Genomic DNA, 12218 nt, shown 5'->3' with positions numbered 1-12218 from the left:
CCTTCCTGCGAAGATCATGGATTCAAATATGGGACATTTGAACTAATACTTGGACTTTGATATGAATTTCTTTAACAGTTTTCTCTGCAGTGCAAGTTATTAAACTAAAGCTACTCTATTTCCCCAATGTGTTCAACAAAATCCTTAACTTCTAGCATGGTATCTTAATAAAGAATAAAGTTCTTCTCATTAAAAAAAATCTGCTTTAAGTAGATTTTTCCCCCAGGTTTTCTTAATTAAGGATTCCAAGAGTGGTATTTTTGAATTCTTGCATTGACATTTTTATTGCAGTGGTATGGATGAATACCACCATTGGTATCCTTAAATTTTATTTCTGCTCATGAAGGTTAATCATGATTGTCTATATAGTAATCACTTTTGAATTGTGTTCAGATACAGCAGTTTCAGGTGTAATCATCAGAGCTGGTTAGTCAGGCATTCCAGATAGTGGTTCTTTTCAGAACCTTTTTTAAAGGGTTGGTTAACTACCTCAGTAGCAGAGGATTGAACTATACCCTGTCTGTACTGTACATAGAAAATCTTTGTAGATAAAAGCAAGGCTTGTTTAATATGATATGAGGGTAAGATTATAATATACCAAATGTAACATTCTTAGTTGCCTTTAGTTTCAGAGGCTTTGTAAGAGATTTCCTCATGACCATCATAACAGGCCTTGCTTTTGTCGTATTTTGTGGCTGAAAAAGCAGCCTTGCTTCTTCAGATATTGTAGTTATTTGGATGTATAATAGTTTAGCAAGATGTTACTTTTGTAAGACATCAGATGTTCAAAAAAAGTGCATCAGCAACTTGTACTAAATACTGCAGTGTCCCTTTATAAAAGGTCAGACTAAAACTGACAAGTGTACAGTGAAGCCTGACATTTGGATATTTTGAAGTTTTTCATAAATCATAGAATAGTATATGGCTGTAGGTTAGCTTTTTTTAGGTAAAAGGTTTGTTTTCATTAGTGCATTTCTTATTGCTGATCGCTGTAAAAACATGTGGATCAGCTTTCCATTTCTCTTATGCAGATCATGATAACCTGTAGAGTAGAGTAGAGTACAATCATTTGTGCTATGTTTTTAATTTTCTAAAGCACCTTGATGACAGTGAGTGTTCAGTGGTGAAGCATCCTCTATTGAATCACCCTTCAAAAGAACTTGTCAAGTCCAAGCTCCGTATACATAAAAACAAGTGAAATTACGATTTTTAGTTTGGACTTGACACAAAGACCCTTAACCCCTTCCCAAAGGGATACTGCAGTTATACTACATACCCATAGGCACCACAATTTAAATTGAAGCTTATACTGAATTAAGGTTTTATACACACCAGTTCTCCCCAGTAAATGCAAATTTTAACAAAATTAGACATGTCATATGTTGAAAATGCTCATGGCAAACAATCATTTTGCATTCCTGCAAATAAAATTGTTTTATACTGTAAGCTGGAGGCGAGTGTAACTTATTTTTGTAATAAAGTTTTTATTTTTTTTATGTGTCATTAATATAAATGTGTGTTAGTACAGAGATCTTCTGGTTTAAAAACTTAGAACCACACACATTTTGGTATGTTTACTTGTAATTACATAATTTTTAGAATAGTGGTTGCCAATAGCCTGTATGTTCACATTAATTGAATTTTCTGTTACCTTAATAAACCATTTTAGTATGTTGTATGTCAATTACTGGGATAGCTGGGACATGAAGTGTAATTTAAAATTGTCAAGTATTCATTGGAATATGTAAATATGTGCCTTGCCAGTTATGAACCTTAGAAAACCTAAGTGGATGATGGTGAAATGAGACACTTGCTACCACAGTTTCATATACTGCCCGTGCTAAAGAAATTTCTTCCTTTTTCTCACATGTGATCCTAAAAGTATAAGATTGCATCAGCTTCTAAAACTTTAAAGTGATAGAATATTAGGCTTATGGAAAGTGGGTTTGCTAAATGTAGCCTTAAGTTTTAATTTTTGAATTTTAATGTAATCCTTGGTGCTGGCGGTTCCTAGTGCCAAGGAGTTAAATGCTCCCTTTAAAGAGGTTGCCATGCCTACTGGCATTTTTACTGTCATATGGTTTTATAAGGAACACTGTCAAGGTGTTTAAACTGAATCTGGGACTTGCTATTTAAAGTTGTTATAAACTAACTGGGGGCCATGGAAGAAGGGGAGTCCTCCAATTTTGAAATCTCTCCATTGCTTGAGAAATGCTTTCATGGATTCATAAGTGCCACTCTTACTCTGAAAAAATTGAGCACTTAGTCTTAAAGCAACTGCAACAATTGGCGCTGGTGCATAAAAATGTGACACTGAGGCATGTAAGGTTGAAATTGTGGACAAATCCATCAATTTCAGCTCTGTTCAAAATTCAGGGGGGGACATACTGGCAAATGTCAATTGTTAGGAAAGTGTTTGTTTTTATGGAATGAAAGCAATGGTGAGTAAATAAAACTATCAGGATCTTGACAGTGTTCTTTTTAATAATTATGAACTCAAGCCATTATATCTTTTAAAATTAAATATGATTTGCACTGTTCTGATATTGGTGCAGTTTTTTAGCTAAACGATCAGAAAGCTGAAGTAAAATGCATGTGGTAACTAATATTGTGAAAAAAACTGAAGCTTTCAAAAAATGTTAAGATACTTTCATAGCTTTAAATTCAGTTCTGTAAAGGAAAAAACAAATTTCAGTATTAAGTACTGATAGAGATTGGGCAGGTGTGTAGATAAGGCATTGGTTTGGTTGCACTGGGTGCTGGTAAACTTGAAATGTTCTACAGCAATAATGCAGTTTTTATGGAATACAATGGTGTTTATAAATGAACATAATATACACTTTCTATCAGCATGCTGAAGGCAACTGTCTGCTATCTAATGTATTATATTATCTGTGGTTGTGTTCATAGGGTTTTTTCCCACTGAAATACTTGCAAAGAATTGAGAGTAGAAGCTAGTAAACATTCCACAGTAGCTTGTGCAGATGAGTTCCAAAACTTACAGGATAGCTCAGTTAGTGAAAAAATGAGAAGCCTCCGTTGCCTAACACTTCTGGTTTATAAACACTCCAGTGCAGGGCATTTTAAATCATACTTCTGTTTTCTTAACACTTTTGTTAGAAAAGATTCATACAGGCCTGTTTTTATATCATTTAAAACTTCTTAGTTTGTGTTTGGAGTTGGAAGATGACCACTCCTCTGATTCCCTTCCACATCTTAAGCGTTTTTTTATTATGATGATTTTAATCTAAGCTATTTTAACTACTTTTTCCGTTTACCTGACTCTCCTTACACTGCAGATCTAAAATACTAGATATTTTTTGTTAAAGAACATAGAGGTAGAGGCATCAGGAAAAATGAAGAAATTGAAAAGTACACAAACCTCAAAACAAAATTACTAACTTAAATCAGGCTTCTGTATGGATGTATTTTCTGCTTTAATTGAAACATCTTTATCTGTTTTGTTCATTTTGTGTTTTTGGCAGTTCTTGTAGTTGATTTATATTTTCCCCCTTTGTAGTCAGGCAGTTATTCTGTTTTGTGCTTTCTACAACCAAAAGGGGGAGAAGCCTTCTTTTAAAAGAAAATGAGAGTAAAATATTGTTGTGCATAACACTTATCATATGTTCTCTAAACTGACTTTCCACTTGATTAGTGCCCCTGTCATAGTACAAAAATATTGTTACTTTTACAAATTAGCAAGTATTTGATGAAGATGTCCAGCAGCAGCAAGCATTGGGGAATAAATATACCAAATGAGAAAAAGCTATCTATATATCACAAATTCTCTATAGAGGTCTAAAAACTCTGCTGCTTGGACAAGTATGAAGCATGGATTTGTAATTTTGTGATTGGCACTGGGGAAAATAATTTGCCTACGTGGAATCATTTGTTGAATTCAATTTCAAACTTAAAAAAGCGTCTTGGGGTATGTTGTGACTGCTTTAACTGGTCACGAGTTTATGAGAATAGTGGCTCTAGCAGCTGAGCCAGAATTTCTAGTGCCAACCTGCTGAGTGGTTTGCCCCCCCCCCTTTCCTTTTCCCCTAATTTTGCTTGCCAAATAAAAATTAAGTTATTTCCCTAGTCAAATTTTATTCTGCATGGCCTCTCTTATAGTATTTGAGAAGTGCTGCATTTGGCTGCTGTGAACTTTTGTAGGGAGGGGGGTGGAGAGAGGGAGAAAAAGGGAGAGAGCAGAAGGAATAAATGATTTAAATTTTATCCTGCAGTTTTATGATGGGAAGTGTCAGGCTGCCACAAACTCTGCCCCCACCACACTAAACTATTTTGTGTGTGAGTTTGAGACATGACCATCTAACCAGAACAAGGGCAAATTTTGCATTTGACCTGTATTCAGAAATGTGGGGTGAAAGAAGCTGGGTTTACAACTTTCACCCCTCGTCTTGAAAAATGATTGTAGATTGTCATTACCATCACATTTTAATTTGGAGAAAGACACTTGTCACACACAGTGGCTTCTTCCCTTAGCTAAGGCGTGTCTTACTAATGCAAAAAAACAACTGGTTGTGAGGGAAGCTAAGATGCCCAATCCTCAAATTGGATCCTGCTCAGCTGAACTCTGGAAACACTTTTGTGGACACTAGTGTTAAATAAGGATATAATCAAGAAGATTTTTTTAGGCTTTAAGATCCCCAGCTGTGCAGCAAATGCTATTACATTTGTTGGATAGCAACAATTGTGAGAGAGCAGTATTCTGCAGTTCCAGAATTCTAGGAGTGCTGACTATAACTGTTTGGTAAGTAAAGACAACTTGCTGAATCTTCACTACTTGTGGATGTCTGGAGACTTAGCTTGGTTTCGTGTGGTTGGGAATTCCGAAGATGCAGTATGTTTTTGTGACTCCGTAAGATACTTGCTTTTGTGAATGCTGGTCAACGCTATCTGTTCTGAGTCACTTGTTACAGGGTGACATTTAATTGGTAGCTAACTAGCCAAAACCAGAAGTGCCAGCAGCATTGACTGCTCTTAAGCTGAAATTGACTGTCTAGCCAAGGGTTTGGTGAAATTCACCTGTTTGCATAAACTTGTACACCTTTTAACAGGACATCAAGAACCATAAAAATCTGATCTTTTTAATATAAGTGAACTGTTCCATTACTGTGTTACCAACTACCTTTAATATGAAAATAACTTAATGTGTTTTATCTCAAACTGCTTTGTAAAGGGTTTTTATTGCACTTGGGGTGGGTGGTGGGGGAGGGTTGGGTCAGGGTATTGTTTTTGTTTTATGATAACATTCTCTAGATCCTCTCCTAATTTGTTCTGTGTGCCCTTAATACCTTGCTTATTTCTAACTTTTTTTGTGTGCCAAACTGTTTCAAGTGCTTGGCTTTTTCATTTATCTCTTGATCAGGTTCCATATTTTGTTTAATATCCATCACTATTAAACACCCCTGACATATGTTTTTGTATAATATTTTCCTTATTTCAGTGTTGCTTCCCTCTTGTCACCTAATAGATAGAAGAAGAACTTAATAGGACTTAAAGCATCTCTGTCCGTTTTGGAAAAAATATGCATTCAGCATATTTCTGCTATTTATCCTAGTTGCTGTGTGAGTGCACAAATGATTTTGACTTAACAGAAAATCGGGACTGGTGGAAGCTTGAAAGGATTCTGGATAAATATTCCAGCACTTCTGAAAGTGTTCAATACCTTAACATTGTTTTTAGTGATCCATTTTAGCTCAACTCTTATCTGTACCTTAAGTGCAGTGCAGAATGAGTATACATTTTTTCAAAATACTCTGAAATGTTTCAAACTCATTTTGACATCTTTTAATAAGCAATATACTTCTCACCTGAGGTTCTTTAAAATACTTCTTGGACTTTAAACTTCAGAACACCTTTATAGGATAAGCCTGTGTATTTTTAATGGTGAGTAAATAGTCACAGGAGCCAAGAGATTTGGCAATGTAAATTGTTAGCAGGAACAGAATGACTTGTGGCTTTCATTTTTTTACTTTAATTTTCTAAAATCTTTAGATTTCTTTATAACAAAAACGTTCCAGGTCTGAATGTATTCTAGTTTGCAAAATGCTGGCTTTCATACTCTACCATCAAACTACCAAAAGACTGTTCTTTGATTCCCATACAAAACTAGATTTCTGTAAGTGTGATGAAGTTTTCTCAAGTGGCTACTTGAAAAGCCATCTTCTCTCATCTGGAAAAAGCCATTTGAATTGATCTATCAAAAAGTACTGAAATGCACATATTTATCCATCTATTTTCTTGCAAGAGCTATTCCCAAGTAGGTTAAATGTACAGTGGAAGCGATAAATGTCTTTCCTGCTCAGAGTTTTAAACATATTAATAAGGGGGCGCACACAACAAAGTTTAGCTTATTTGATTACAGACCAGAGTCAGCACTAGAAAGTGTTCTGTACTTTATATATAAATACTCTGTTTTTCAAGCAGGTACCATCATTGGTATTCTACGGTTCTACATATGTCAGAAGCCTAGACTATATGGCGGACTTTATTAGTAAATATACTAAAAACAGTTTCAGCTCTGGCATATCATGATTGAAGTATTTCATATAGGCAGCTGGCACAAACATTTGAAATGCAGTTTTACTTGGTTCACATTTTGCATGCTGCTCATTAATAGTTTTTAAGAGCAACTTGTGTTACAGACTTTCTGCAGGGCTGGTTTTCTTGCAAGAAGAAGCTTGTCACTTGTGTCCTTTCCCTCTGGCGTCTATCACTTTGACCACCAAATAGTCATTTCTGACTTGACTTTGGCAACCTGTTTATTGTATGCTAGTAAAATTTTGAGAGGGTGTATGTGATAGAAGTAAAGGCCCATAGTTCTCACACTTGCACCCCCACCTTTCTGTTCCCACCTACACCCAGACAGCTTACAAAAATCTCTTACATCTCCCCTCCCTTCCAGAGACCTCACTCAAAATAATACAGGGTAGCTAGTATGTTGCTTTCTGGGTTGGTTTAGGAAAGTGATCTGGTGGTGGGTTTGGGGCTGTGAACCTTGCCTAGAAATTTTCTGTCCCCTTGCCCACCCGAGAACCATTTTATTTTGAAGATCTCAGAATCGGTACTGCATTTAAAGATTGAGGAAATCTGGTATCTAAAATAGAGCTAAAAGTGGAGGGGAGACGGTCAGGACTGCTCACTGGGGAATGACATGGGGGAGACAAAAAGGAGCAAATATTCTCCAAAATACTGGAAATTGGTGTTCCTTCCTTAGATGCAGTAGTGGCTATAGAATTGACCTGGAGTGTTACTGTCCATGTCAAGCCAGCTGATTTTTCCCCAAACCTTCTCAAACCTTACAGTTGCCTCGTAGGAATGAAGAAAGTAGTTTTAAGCTGGTCTTAAATTAAAAACCATTTGCCCAGTGTCATTTGGTGTGGTCTGCTGTTGCTTATATATGTATGCTGCTTGCCTTTCCCACTTGACCTATTTAGATTTCATTTATTCTTGCATTTGGTGTGCATCAAATACAGTAAGAACACCAAAACTTCCAGAACCAGCAACATCTACTGTGATCCGATTTTGAGGGTAATGCAATTGGTGAAATACACATATGGTAGCCACTCCACTTTCAAAGTCAGTATGTCACCTGTCTGGCCTAGAATTTAGTGGTGTTCCTGTAATGATAGGAGGCCTATGGACATGTGCATGTAGCTTTTTTCATTTACCCTGTGCGTGGGAGAAAGGGAGGATAAAGAAGTGAGGCCTGAAGCACCTCTCAGATACTCTGCTTTGAATGTTTGCATATGAATCATACCACTGTGTATGCATGACCTCTGCACAAAAGGGGAAGAGCCCAGGATTTAGAGCAGCGGTTCCCAGCCCCAGGTCATGGGGGCAATGCCGGTGGTGCTGCACAGAAAAGAGGAGCCATGATGCTGCATGCTGGGAGCTACCCTGTCCGTGGGTTGCTGCTGCTCTCCTCTCCCAGCAGCAGGGTGCTGGGGGAGTGGGGGGTTGGGAACCACTGATCTTTCCCATTCTTCCTTTTGCTTGGCATGTTGAGGGATAGACAAGACAAAGGGTGATATTCAGCATACTCTGTAGTTGACCCTTTAGCTTCCGATCAGTATTTGTGTAATTGCCACTCCAGAAAGAACTAATCTAATGGAATGGCTGAAAGATGATTCTAGAGCTAATATCCTCCCTTACAAATTTAGACTTTGTGCATGTGACATTAATGGCTATCTGCTGCTCATCTGAAGTCCATAGCAATATTCTATTACTGAAAGTATTACCAAAGTACTGTTTTCTACCATAGAAACTTAAGAGACAAGTGGAAATAACTATCCAAGACAAGTTAGAATCCAGCATCATTAAGCAGATTGCACTGGATTATTTCTCCTTTAAATTATCAGAGTTGCCAATACATTCCATCAGTCCAGTCAGAAACATCTTGTAATCCTCCAGTGCAAAGGTTTTCTGTGTCCCTTTAAAAGAGCAAGCCTTCCTGTGAGTTGCATCTGATAATTGCTATGCTGGAGCCTTTATTTAACCTGCCATTTCAATATGATTTGGCAATGAAAAATGTCTTCCTAGTGCAATTGCTTTGTTATGAATAAGTGAAATCCACGTTATTGTAGCATGATCTCCATTCACAAGTTTTCATACAAACGTGTCACACCATACTTGTATTTCATTCAAAAGATAGTATCTAACTTTAATTTTAACATATTTACTGATGTTATCAGAAAGAAATTAAACTATAGAACTTTCATATATTCATAGCCTATGTAGCAAATCAAAGGAAAAGGCAGCATTTCCATGAATTTCTGCTTGCATTAGAAATGGCATACAGTCCTAATATTCCTCCATCCAGTCTCAAGAGCTCTGAAGGTGGGTGTAGGCTATATCATCAGCTGGTTCTAGTAAATGGCAAGAATTTGGCAGAGTAGTATCTTGTTTCAGTTTTTACATTTCATCAGTTTGGTTGTGTTCTTGTGTAGTCCTTGAAATAAACTCTAAAGTTTCTCCACCTTCTTCAGAAATTAAATGGTTTGACAGTCACCATGAGTGGAATCCATGTGTAGATAGCTGAAGAAAATACAGTTGCTTATATGGTTCTTAAATGCATGGATCCCACAACCTGCTCAAAGTGCTTACTACATCTTGTGATCACTGAAGTAACTTGGTAGCAGTTGCATTCATCCCTTTATGCCCCTTGGAAGAGGGAGTGTGAGAATATACAGGGTATATGTGCAAATTCTGACTAGTGCTGCTAGGGAAGGCATTCTGACTCCTGTGCATATGGTGTGTGCGCACTGAGTTACAGGTCACATCGCAATTGATTTCAAGTTCTTTGTCTCTGCTTTAGAGCAGTGATTCTCAACTAGGTGCCATGGCATCCTGGGACGGCCTGAAATCCACACAATAGTAGTGTTAGGTGGTCAAAGATGGTTTTCAAGATAAACTCAGATTTTAAGTAAGAATAGTGTTAAAAACATTCTGACCCGTTGTGACCTTTGTGAGTCCTTTACAACAAAAGAATTGCTCTATGTGTAGTAAAAAAGCAAGTGAACACTAAGAGCTAGCATTTTCGAACAGTGCCTTGACCTCTAGAAAGGTTGAGATCCATTGCTCTAGAAGGGGCTGTTGGATTCTGATGCAGTCTTTACATCCCAATGTTAGTCTCAGCCATTCTACAGTGGGATTCTTCTGCATTCATTCTTCTATCATGTTATACCTCCTATAGTAAGACTATCATATTTCTCTAATGTGTTTGAACCTTGAGGCCAGGTCTAGTTTACATTACTCAGTACCTAATTGCTTTAAAAGACCTTTCCCTGCCATTGTAGAACTAGTTTTTACACAAAGGGAGATGTAACACATTTTTTCTAAGACATTAAGTTCTGTCTCTAGGTTTCAGATTCAATAAGGGTGGTATATTTTGGGCTTGAGTTGGATTTCTTTTTCTGTTTCCATGACAGATCTATGGGATGCATGGAAGGAATTTATTAAATTTCTTTGATGTCCCAGTTCTTTCCAAGTTCATTAACCTCTAGTGGCTTCTTAAGCTCTCTGCTGTTTATGCTTTCAAAATGGAATACTTCTCAATAGTCAAATAATAAATACATGATACATATAAAGAATAAACAAACAAGTAAATGCTTATGTCAGGGTTTTGAATTTGTCTTAGTTCTGTAAGTCAGCCTTTGTCCCATGTTTCCACTAGCATGTACTAGAGCGTGTTTTATTCTTTCTCCAACAACTTGCTCTTTCACTCTTGCAGACTCAACCTCTGAAAAGGTGTCTGGAGAGGTCCTTTGAGTACAAACTAGAAAAAAGCTTTGTGTATGCTTTTTTTAAAAATGTATTTAGTTTGTGGGGGGAGGGGTCATGATAGACATTTCCTTATTTCCCTTGGACTTGGGCTGTTCCTTGTGCTATTTTTTTTTTTTTTTAATTTCCCTCCTGATCTTATTTCTCTTTAAAAGTATTCTTGCTTCCCCTGTTGAGCACACTTAGTGTCACCAACTTTTTCCTCCATCTGTTGCATTCCCTCAGAATTAGTTCTTGGTAGGTCCTAAGATCTCTTTGCTGTTCTTTCATTTAACCTTCCTGCCAGCTTGCTTTTTCTTTGTTGTATGTCTTTGCCTCCTGTTAGACCACAAATTACCTCCATGCCTGTTTTAATGCTAGTGTTTCCCAGGCAGCAATACAACCCTTTTCCCATGTAAGCTTCTCTTAGGAAACTTGTCTGAGTATTGGATGATCTCAGCTGCTGGTTCTATTACATTTGGGGCCTATGAAAAATGTTTTGAATTGCAAATTGAATTGGACTGCTGTAGTTGGGATGGTCTAAGAAATGTATGAGGCAAGGATTATTTTTTGTGATACCTTTTATTGGACCACTTGTTGAGACAGACATTGAATGTCCTTCAGAGCTGAAAGCTCTCCCAACTATACAGCTGGTCCAATAAAAATGAATCACAAAAAATCCCTCTCATTGAATGACAAACCCATTTAGTCTGCTGCTAATCCTGAATTTTTAAAGTATAGTGGCTGTTTTGGGAGAGGAAATACTATCTGTAGTCAATTTCCCCTTCATTACAATAGAAAATGTCCAATGTTTTCTTTCCAAGCAGGCAGGTTCTCAGTCCCCTTCTTTCTCTTCGTTCAGGACCAATTGACCTTCCATTACAATATTCCAGATGATCTGAACAGTCTAAATGAAATGAGGAGTCCAAGTCTGTGCTGGCAGCAGTAGATGCTCTCTTGGTCTTCATTTAACAGCATATCTTTTATGTATGATTTGCTTAACTTATTCTATATGACATAGCTTCATATTGGCATAGCATCCTCAAAGCCAAATTAACTCCGCTACAACTGTACAGTGAAAACTAGATATAGTAAGATTTTTTTTTTCTTTCCATATCTCACCTAAATTAAACTGACTTCAAAGTATGTCGCTAACCATTTTAAAGATAAATGTGGAGGTTGATTTGATGGCATCTACTTTCAAATTTGGGTTCTGAGAAACCCTAACTGTCCTAACTCTGTTCTTAGTGAGGTCACCGATAGTTGCTTTTTCCTGAGTGGAGCACCTGTGTAATGTTGAAACAATTACATAAACTATAATTTATCCAATCCAGCCAAAAATGACCCAGAAAAATAATACGTAAGACTTTAGTGATACTGTTGTCTTTTTTTCACAACAGCTATTTAAGCAATGACTTTAAAATTTAATTAACCACACTTTGCATTGATGTCATGTGAAAGGCAGCACAGCAGTTCATGCTTAAAGGTATTTTGCTGTGGTGTCTTCAAAAACAAAAACAACTATGGTGTATATTGCAATAGTTATGAATTTAAATTTTTTTTTTAAAGATAGACTGTATTTGTATTTTGAGTTCTTCATGTGTATTACAGAAATATTTACTATATTTTTCTTGCTTTGTCTTATTTTAGCTAGAAAGCACAACTTCAGTTCTGGGGAGCTTTAATCTTTAACATTATTTCATTTTGTTAGGTTTGTATCACAAACTTCAGCTTAAATCAGAAACCTTAACTATATGTTTGAACAAACTAACTACAACACAAAATGTTAACTGCATATATTTATGCTATCTTAATGCTTACTCCAGCTTTCTAGAGAAGTCATGAACTGAATGTGGGTTTGCAGGAAACTAACTGATAAAAGTACATCTTCAGAGGTGCTGTTAATAAACATGGGGCTGCCTGCATTAAAGAAACTGCAGGATATG

At 36.8% G+C, this 12218-nt stretch overlaps 1 protein-coding gene across 4 annotated transcripts in view; it reads left to right on the top strand.

The window, feature by feature from the left end:
* SYNCRIP (synaptotagmin binding cytoplasmic RNA interacting protein) overlaps positions 1–2540 on the top strand; it is a 30451-nt gene extending 27911 nt beyond the window's left edge. For all 4 annotated transcript variants that reach the window (XM_006267853.4, XM_006267852.4, XM_006267851.4 and 1 more), the window contains exon 11: positions 1–2540. This exon is cut by the window's left edge. The gene's annotated coding sequence lies outside the window, so the exon portion shown is untranslated.
* Positions 2541–12218: the final 9678 nt, after the last annotated feature.

The sequence above is a fragment of the Alligator mississippiensis genome, chromosome 1 (assembly GCF_030867095.1).
Source record: "Alligator mississippiensis isolate rAllMis1 chromosome 1, rAllMis1, whole genome shotgun sequence".
NCBI classification, from domain to species: Eukaryota; Metazoa; Chordata; order Crocodylia; family Alligatoridae; genus Alligator; species Alligator mississippiensis.
This window is presented reverse-complemented; position numbering and strand designations above follow the sequence as displayed.